This window comes from Octopus sinensis, linkage group LG4 (assembly GCF_006345805.1).
Source record: "Octopus sinensis linkage group LG4, ASM634580v1, whole genome shotgun sequence".
Taxonomy (NCBI): domain Eukaryota; kingdom Metazoa; phylum Mollusca; class Cephalopoda; order Octopoda; family Octopodidae; genus Octopus; species Octopus sinensis.
The window spans coordinates 124572069-124582758 of NC_043000.1; positions in this window are offsets into that span (position 1 = coordinate 124572069).

Genomic DNA, 10690 nt, shown 5'->3' on the forward strand with positions numbered 1-10690 from the left:
AAATAACAGACAACCACTTCCCACGTTCACAAAAACACCACAAAATCTTCAACAGAAACACTGTTAAAGTTAGCTATAGTTGTCTCCCCTACAGGGTCAATGATACTTAATCACAAGAAACATAAACACACTGGAAACACCCCAGAAAGACAGTGCAACTTCAGATCCCCAAACCACTGCCCTCTAAACAACAACTATCTTGAAAAAGTACTCATATACAAGGCCAAGGTCACAGACCCCACGGAATACCAAAGACGCATATCGGAATGATGGGAAAATCATTCAAGGAAAGGTATATGCAACACCTTGCATCATTCAGAGAGACAAAAACAGAAAACACACGACATCCCTATCAGATATAATATGGACACTGAAAGAAGGTGAGATAAGCAACCCCCAGATAGAGTGGAAAATTACTGCTAAAGCCAAAAAATACAGAGGACAGGGTACCAAATGTAAACTCTGCATTACTGAAAAATTATATATATATATATCATCATCGTCATCATCATCATCGTTTAACATCCGTTTTCCGCGCTAGCACGGGTTGGACAGTTCGACTGGGGTCTGGGAAGCCAGGGGCTGCTCCAGGCTCCAGTCTGATCTGGCAGAGTTTCTACGGCTGGATGCCCTTCCTAACGCCAACCACTCTGCGAGTGTAGTGGGTGCTTTTTACGTGCCACCTGCACAGGTGCCAGGGGGGGGTCCGGCATTGGTCACGATCGGTTTATATATATATATATATAAATATTCCAAAGAAGAAGAACAAACACAAAAGAAACCAACAATGTGAGGACGTGGTACATGTAAAGTATTAGCAGACACTCAGGGAAGGAAAGAAAGATGCCCTTCTTCAAAAACAGAGGAAAGGCCAATAGAAGGGAAGGTAGAAGAAAAAAATCGCTAGTGATTCACATGTGGTTACATTTTGAAATACACACACAAACACACACAAACACACATACACACATGCACACACACACACACATGTACACACACAAACACAAGTGATAAGATGTAAACTAGTGATATAAACTTAGTCAAACCACACACTTTAATATTCCTGATACTGACCCATCAGTGATCATTCCTGGTTCTGTGACACAAATTTTCCACTTTGAAGTGACCTAAATTAAAACCTTCCTTCAGAATGTCATTTTAATTCATGCTTTCAATTAATAACAAGTTGTTTTACTAAATTCTTTGATACGTTCAAAATTAATTGAAACAAAATCCCATAGAAATATAATGAGAAAACTGTTAAACAGTAAAACAATTGCATTAGATATGGTATGTTAGGTCAGCTGAAGTTTTTCTTTGGTAACCTGTTCATGGCAAATGGGGAAAAGTCAGACCAGTGAAGAAACTATTGTATTTGATGGCATAAAAGATGCATGGTCATATTAGACACAATTTCAGTAGTACACATTCAGTTGGAAAGTTTTTTTTACATGAAAGTATGCAATATGAGCCCAACTTAACATATAAGACATGGGGTGACTTTTAAAAAATTTTTTTAAAAAAAGGAATGCCTCTTGTATGACCTTAAATCTGGAACAATCAGTTTTTTGAAGACTCAGGGCACACTATCCATGAGCTTACAAATGCCATGAATGACAGAGAGGAATGGAAGACAAGTGTTTTAACTATGTCAAAATTTTTTTATCTCATATTAGCTATTGCTTTGTATCTATTGAATGCACTAGTTCAGCAAGCTGTAAAACAGGTATGGTGGAGAGGTATGGCTCAAAGTTATTAGCAACAGAGACACTACATAACTGACAAATGTTTCATTAGGTAACAGTTTTTGTTTTAAATTATTCTAAGGGTTAAAAATAGGGGGTGGGGGAGAAGAAGTTCAGTCTCTCAATTTACCTAAAAACTATCTGAAAAACCTGAATTAAATTCCATCATATTATGACAACTTCTGGTAACAGAAGTGGATAAAAAAAAAAAGCAAATGATAAATAATAGATTAAACCAGAGCCAAGTGTTTTGATTGGTTACTTTCCATGTCATTGATCTGCTACATCACAACTGATTAAAACCATCCCATCCTTCCTACTTCCTCTAATGACCATGACGACGACGACGATAATGATGATGATATTAATGATGGTGATGGTGGTGGGGATGATGATGAAGATGATGATGGAAATGATGATGATGATGACGATGATGATGATGATGATGATGATGATGATGATGATGATGATGATGGTGATGATGATGATGATGATGATGATGATGATGATGATGATGATGATGCTTACTGATGCTGATGCTGATGATGATCAGCAACAGTAGCAGTACCATCAGTTGCATTGTTTGTAGAAATATTTTTTTTTACTGATTTCCTTGCATGAACACTGAATATAGTTTACACTTAGTTTAAAAGGTTTTTTTTTATTTTTTGTTTTTTTTTCTTTTACTTTTTCTCTAAATTGAATTCCAAATAATTTTTTTTTTTTGTCTGAATTCTCTTTTCATAAATCTTAAATTTTTCATGCTTGTTGAATGTAACACGATGTGCTGCACATACACATGAAGAATATTAAAATGAGCACATTATTATGCGGCAGAGATAACTAAATGCAGACAATAAATGCATCATGCATCAACCTTACTAAAAAAAAAAGTAAATGAACTATTTTCTAATTTTCTCTTTTTCTTCATAGTTTTCAAGATTTTAAAAACTTCATATCATTGAATGTGTCACAGTGATATCAAACCATTAGGTCACCTTACTATTTCTGGGATCTCTTGAATGAAAATGCATCCATGCAGTTTCTCATTGCCTATTCCAGTTTCTTAGGAAGATTTGAACTCAGCATAGCAAATTATATAGCAGTTATTTTGATTTTAAATTATACCAAACATTACAAATCAGTGGTTTTATCTGGACAACGGACATGGCAGAGAGCTGGTAGAAACGTTAGCACACTGGGCGAAATGCGTAGCCATATTTCGTCTGCCGTTACATTGTGAGTTCAAATTCCGCTGAGGTCGACTTTGCCTTTCATCTTTTCGGGGTCGATAAATTAAGTACCAGTTACACACTGGGGTTGATGTAATCGACTCAATCTGTTTGTCTGTCCTTGTTTGTCCTCTCTGTGTTTAGTCCCTTGTGGGTAGTAAAGAAATAGGTTTTATCTGGACAATGAAGTGTCACTCATTTTCCTTCACTATTTCTTTCTCTCTTCCCAGTTGAGGTTGCCATGTATCTTCTCTTCAGCAAGACACTCGTTCCTGTCCCTCTATCATACTTTAATCTCTCACCATCAGGCATAAAGCTACCTCCCTAATACCATTCCCTCCCTTATGTGAAGGGGGATTTTGTTTTGTGAACTTCTTGGTTATTTTACTGTTGCCAGTGCTATGTAAAAAACAGCCGGTACACACTGTAAATTATTGGGTTGTCCGGAAAGTTCGTGCTGATTTATAGTAGCTTACCTTTCGACTTATTTTAGAACATAGTTGAGTCCATAAAATAGGATTTGACTACACCTCCATTTAGAGCACAGTTTAAGCTATCTTTTCATGGAAGAAGGTTTAAGTTCCTATAACCTGTGTTAATTCTGTAGCCCTTTAAAATGGAAGATAAGAAAGTTCATTTTCGACACATGATGCTTTGGGAACCAGACAAAAATTGCTGCAGCTTGGTTGGGATGTGTTACTCCACCCGCCATATTCACCAGATATTGCTCCTTCCAATTTCCACTTATTCAGGTCTCTGCAGAATAGTCTTAATAGTAAAAATTTCAGTTCCTTGGATGACGTAAAAAGATACCTTGATGAATTCTTTGCCATGAAACCACCTCAATTCTGGGAAGAGGGTATTTTCAAGTTAAAGGAAGATAGAGATGCATTGTGCAATGAAATGGTTCATATTTGGTTTATTAAAATGTAATGGCAAGTATTTATTGACCTTTTTCTTCCCTTTAAAAATCAGCACGAACTTTCCGGACAAACCAATAGTTGGCTTTAGGGAGAGTATCCAGCCATAGAAGCCATACTAAGGCAGACATTGGAGAATGGTGCAATCCTCTTGTTCATTGGCTCCTATCCAACCCCCTAACTCATGCCAGCATGGAAGATAGATGTTAAACAATGATAATGGTGGTGATGACGATGGCAATGATGATGACAATGATGATGTTGATGGTCCAATTTCGCAGCAAGATTTTGAACTCTATGTGGCAATCTATATAACAGTTGTTTTGATTTTAAATTATTAAAAAATTTGAAAATCTTTGGTTTTTTCTGGATGAATAAGTGTCACTCGTTTTGCCTAAAAATGACATGAAAACTGCTATATCATTACCTTTAACTAGTCTAAGTTTAATTATTCTATCACATACTCTCAGTACCTTAGTTACTTTATCCATTTAACTACCGGCAATATACCTGCTTCGCCCACCTATTAACTCCATTACTGCTACTCACCAAGAAGAATTTGTATCTGTGTTCTTTGTCCATGAGGTATCTGGTTGAGGCACCCCTCTCTTTTCTCTAGTGTGCAACACATGTTTATTTTCCTTAAATCCAGTGTCTGTACAATCTCCCATACTTACCATTTAGGTGGCGAGCTGGCAGAAATGTTAGCATGCCGGGCGAAATGCGTAGCTGTATTTCGTCTGCCGTTACGTTCTGAGTTCAAATTCCGCCGAGGTCGACTTTGCCTTTCATCCTTTCGGGGTCAATAAATTAAGTACTAGTTACGCACTGGGATCGATTTCGTTTGTCTGTCCTTGTTTGTCCCCTCTGTGTTTAGCCCCTTGTGGGTAGTAAAGAAAAATATACTTACCATTCATCATGCCAATGTTGATGGTGGCAGACCTGAAGTTTTGTACCTGATAAGAAATGAAGAATTTTTAATCAATGTTAGCTCTGATAGGTGGGTTGTCTGATGTCAATTTTCTGCTTCTGGAATGAAGAGAGTTGGAGCTTGTGCTACTATCTGAGAATGGTTGAGAAATGTTCACACCTATTTTTCACCTCCCAACTGAACACAACATTAACATGGCAAATGTTGTCCTGTATATGCAATTAAGAATTTTCAAATTCTCTCTCGCTCTCTCTCACACACAAACATACACACATGGTCACGTGTAAACACACACTCACATCCTCACACAGTAACACACATACACACATATAATCAAGCATAAAGAAACATAGTCTTGCAAATTACTTAGAGGACCAAGTTGATTTCTAAAAGCTTTGTTGTGTGGAGAATTTTTCTTTTTCTTTATCAACTCATTATTACAGAATTATATCAATGTAATATTTATCTATACGAAAAAAAAAAAAAAGAAAGAAATCACTAAAGTAGGAATTGTTATAGAAATTATTATTCATTGAATTTTCCAGTATTGGGAAAGAAGTAGAAGGAAAAATGGTCTACCTGACACATTGTTATGATTCAGTGTCTAAGAAGAACTGGTTGAAAGTCAATAATATACACGTAGCACTATACACTAAATATAAAAACAACAACAATAAAAAAAAAAACTGTTAGAGTGGTATTTTACTTATACAAATATATTACATTTCTGTATTTTAGATGAGGTGTAATGATATATAGGTTGCAGACGTAGCTGTGTGGTAAGAAGCCTGCTTCCCAACCAAATGGCTCTGGGTTCAGTCTCACTGCATGGCACCTTGGGTAAGTGTCTTCTACTATAGCCTCGGGCCAACCAAAGCCTTATGAGTGAATTTGGTTGGCAGGTACTAACAGGAACCTATCGTATATGTATATATATGTATGTGTGTGTATGTGTGTAAGTATGCGTGTGTGTGTTTATGCCCACCTCAATCATTTGACAACTAGTGTTGGTGTGTTTATGATATTGTAACTTAGTGGGTTGGCAAAAGGGACTGATGGAATAAGCCTCAGGCCTTAAAAAGAAAATAAGTGCTGAGGTTGAGTCACTTGACAAAAATTCTATAAAGCAGTGCTCCAGCATGGCCTCAATCTAATGAATGCAACAAGTAAGAAATAAAAGTGGAAAGATATTAGAAGTAATGATATAACAGAAAGATATATTCATCTTTCTGTTATATCTGAAGGTGGTGAGCTGGCAGAAACGTTAGACGAAATGCTTAGCAGTATTTTGTCTGCTGTTACGTTCTGAGTTCAAATTCTGCCGAGGTCGACTTTGCCTTTCATCCTTTTGGGGTCAATAAATTAGGTACCAGTTATGCACTGGGGTCGATGTAATTGACTTAATCCCTTTGTCTGTCCTTGTTTGTCTCCTCTATGTTTAGCCCCTTGTGGGCAATAAAGAAATAAGAAAGATATATTCATCTCATTGGAATAAGAGCTGCGGCTGATGCCAGTGTCACGTAACTGGCCTGTAAAAAGCATGCTTTGGATGTTGGGTGATATGCTGTGCTAAAAAAACCTACCAACGCCAGTGTTGCATAAACTGGCACTCATCCTGGTGGCACATGAAAAGTGCCATTTGAACGTTGGGTCTCATGGAGGCAGTGACAAATGATCGAGATCTTTGGTGATATATTGTGCTTGAAAAGACCTGTCAAGCCAAGTGAGATTGTAGTCGTGGCTGATGCCAGTGCTACACAAATGGCACCTGTGCCGGTGGCACATAAAAAGCACCCACTACACTCTTTGAGTGGTTGGCATTAGGAAAGGCATTCAGCTGTAGAACCCATGCCAAATCAGATTGGAACCTGGTGTAGCTCTCCAGCTTACCAGTCCTCAGTCAAACTGTCCAACTCATGCCAGCATGGAAAACAATTGTTAAGTGATGATGATGATGATGATGATGATGATGATGATGATGATGACGATGATAAATTCTATGACAGATAATGAATAATTGAATTAGTCTGGATGATTAGTGTCCATCATTTTTCATTTCTTGTTTTAAATTGCCTCATCTTTTGCAATTTCTTTGTTAATTATTTTCCTTAATTGCTGCAATAATTTAGCCTGTCAATGAGTCAGTTTGTTTGCCATTACCCTTCAATTAAAAGGTGTTGTTAAAACCCACTGCAGGTCCTTGTGACCTGTAGTAAACCTTTCATTGTGTCATATTGAAAGTTGATGTCATATATGCATTCAAAGTAGTTGCTTAGCCATGCAGGGCTGGCCCTAGGGTTGCTGGCACTCCAAGCAAGCTGAACTTTGGTGTGTGCAAGCTGATGGTCATGGAATTTTCCTTGTCTTTGTCATGTCCTCTTTGGCACCCCTAGCACATGGCACCCCAGGTGACTGCTCGAGTTGCCAGTACATTGAGCCAGCCCTGTAGCTACGGGTCAACTATGAAGAAGCAGACCTATGATCAAGCAAATAACCATGTTACCTTTCTCTTTTTGTATATTTTGGATTTCATGTTCAATAGGGCCTTCCTTTTGTAAGACGATCATCTATTTCTAGAAGTTGAGTGAGTGATTCTTTTATCTATCTTTCTGTCCGTTCATCTGTCTGCCAGTCTTATCTATCTATCTATCTATCTATCTATCTATCTATCTATCTATCTATCTATCTATCAATCTATCTGCCTGTCTGTTTGCCTGTCTGTCCACACATATGTCTGTCTGTCTTAACAATCTGCCTGCCTGCTTGTCTGTCTGTTTATCTGTCTGTCCGTCAATCCATCTGTCTTATCTATCTGCCTACCTGCCTGTCTGTCTGTCTGTCTGTCTGCTGCCTGCCTGCCTGTCTCTCTGTCCAGCTATCTGTCTGTCTGTGTGTGTGTCTATCTATCTATCTATCTATCTATCTATCTATCTATCTATCTATCTATCTCTATCTATCTATCTATCTATCTATCTATCTATCTATCTATCAATCTATCTGCCTGTCTGTTTGCCTGTCTGTCCACACATATGTCTGTCTGTCTTAACAATCTGCCTGCCTGCTTGTCTGTCTGTTTATCTGTCTGTCCGTCAATCCATCTGTCTTATCTATCTGCCTACCTGCCTGTCTGTCTGTCTGTCTGTCTGCTGCCTGCCTGCCTGTCTCTCTGTCCAGCTATCTGTCTGTCTGTGTGTGTGTCTATCTATCTATCTATCTATCTATCTATCTATCTATCTATCTATCTATCTATCTATCTATCTATCTATCTTTTCTGTCTTTCTGCTGCCTGCTTGTCTATCTCTCTGTTCATCCATCTGTCCGTCTCTCTGTCTGCCCACCTGCCTCACTGTCTATCTATCTATCTATCTATCTTTTTTTACATAAATTAGTCAGAAGTGGACAGTGCTCACGGCACTTACAAAGCCTCCGATAGTGGTGGACAAAAATGAGGCAGTTTCCTTTAGACTGCAGCATATCTGACCTGAATGCTGGCAAAGAGAGTGGGCTGCTTGAGATTGTAGGTTGGTGTTATGTTAACACGTTGAAATATTAATTACCTTCAACAATGTCTATTTATAACACTAAACATTTTCACTACACATGGTGTGTAATTTTCTAAATACATGATATGTGTGTGAATCAAGAAGCAATGAATTCTTAAGGATAAAAGCTGAAATGTTTCTTATTCATTAGGACATAGTTGACAGGTACAACAAGACTAATCTTTTAAAGAGAAGGTTGCAGGATGAAAATTATCTCATCAAATGTTGCTTTACAGCAGTGTTTCTCAATCAGGGTTCACATGACTTTTGGGGGTCCATGATTTTGTTGTTAAAAATTATGTGCACGAAATTGCTTATGCTTCTACATTATATGAAATATTTTAATTTTTTAAATACAATTTCTAATAGTATTTAATCATAAAAATATAATGTCACATAAAAAGCATTCAATCCACACTGTAAAGTGGTTTGTTTTTTTTTTTCTTCTCGAGCCACACCTGGTTCATAAGGGCCAGTTTCCTGGTTTCCTTGGCGTATAGGTTCCGCCCCCTGGATGGGATGCTGGTCCATCGCAGGTGAGCTGCAAGATGCAGGAGGAAAGAGTGAGAGAAAGTTGTGGCAAAAGAGTCAGCAGAAGTTCACCATTACCTTCTGCCGGAGCCGCATGTACCTTAGGTGTTTCGCTCATAAACACACACACATCGCCTGGTCTGAGATTTGAACCCACGATCACTTGATTGCAAATTCGCTGCTTTAACCACTAGGCCATGTGCCTCCACCTGTAAAGTGGTTGGCATTTGGAAAGGAATTCAGCAGTAAAATCCTTGCCAAAACTGACCTCGCCTGTGTTTGCGCAATGTAAAAAGCACTCAGTCTACTCTGCTGGGTGGTTGGTGTTATGAAGGGCATCCAGCTGTAAAAACCCTGGCAAAACAGACACAGAAGTCTGGTGCAGGCTCCTGTCAAACAATTTAACCCATGCCAGCATGGATGGTGGACATTAAAGAATGATGATAATAAAGATGATAATAGGATTTCTTAAAAATTGAATTGCTGTGAGGGTCCTCTTGAGTAAAATAAGAATCAAAAGGGTCCATAGACGAAAAATGGTTAAGAACCACTGGTTTAAACAATGATAAATGAATAACCAACATTAAGATTTGGTGTGGGATTAAAGCTTTATTTTGGGTATTTTTTAACTCATAGATTGGTTGGAAGAAGAAAAGCTGCCCTCTATGAGCTAAAAATTGGGTGAGAACCACTGGTTTAAAGAGACAAGTGAAAGCCTAAAGAAGCCAAACGGTCTGAAGAGTTCTAGAAAGTTCCATAAAATCCTTTAAGCATGAAAATTGAACTATTCTTTTTCTTGTGATTGTCCATCACAAACTGACACCACAGATGCTGGCTGGGATATTACCAAATATTTTATTATCAGTTGTTAGTAGCAAGGTGGTAGAATCATTAGTGTGTCAGGCAAAACGCTTTGCAACATTTCTTCCAGTTCTTTACATTCTTAGTTCAATGACTACCAGGTGAGCTTTACTTTCCATCCTTTGAGGGTTGATAAAATAAGTACCAGTTGTGATCTGGGGTCAATGTAATTCACTATTTCTTTCTGCTTATATTATTAACCTTATGATAAAATTTGAAACGATTATTTACCAGTGGCAATTAACTTCTGGTCAATTTTCTTTTCTACTCTAGGCACAAGGGCTAAAAGTTTTGGGGAGGTGGGGGCCAGTCAATTAGATCAACCGCAGTATGCAACCGGTACTTAATTTATCGACCCTGAAAGGATGAAAGGCAAAGTTGACATTTGTGGAATTTGAACTCAGAATGTAAAGACTTTTGGTCAAACTTAAATGTTCCAAGTTCAAATTTCAAAGGTGGCTACGTAATACAATATTTTGAATACTGTCTCCTTCAAACTTTTTGATTTTAATTGTTGGATGAATTGCTGCAATAATCTTTTCTACTCTAGGCACAAGGCCCAAAATTTTTGGGAGAGTGGGGTCAGTCGATTAGGTCGACCCCAGTATGCAACTGGTACTTAATATATTAACCCTGAAAGGATGAAAAGCAAAGTCGACCTTGGTAGAATTTGAACTCGGAACGTAAAGACAGACAAAATATCACTAAGCATTTCATCCAGCATGCTAACGTTTCTTATTTCTTTATTGCCCACAAGGGGCTAAACATAAAGGGGACAAACAAGGACAGACAAAAGGATTAAGTCGATTACATCAACCCCAGTATGTAACTGGTACTTAATTTATCAGCCCCGAAAGGATGAAAGGCAAAGTCAACCTCGGAGGAATTCGAACTCAGAACATAGCAGCAGACAAAATACCGCTAAGCA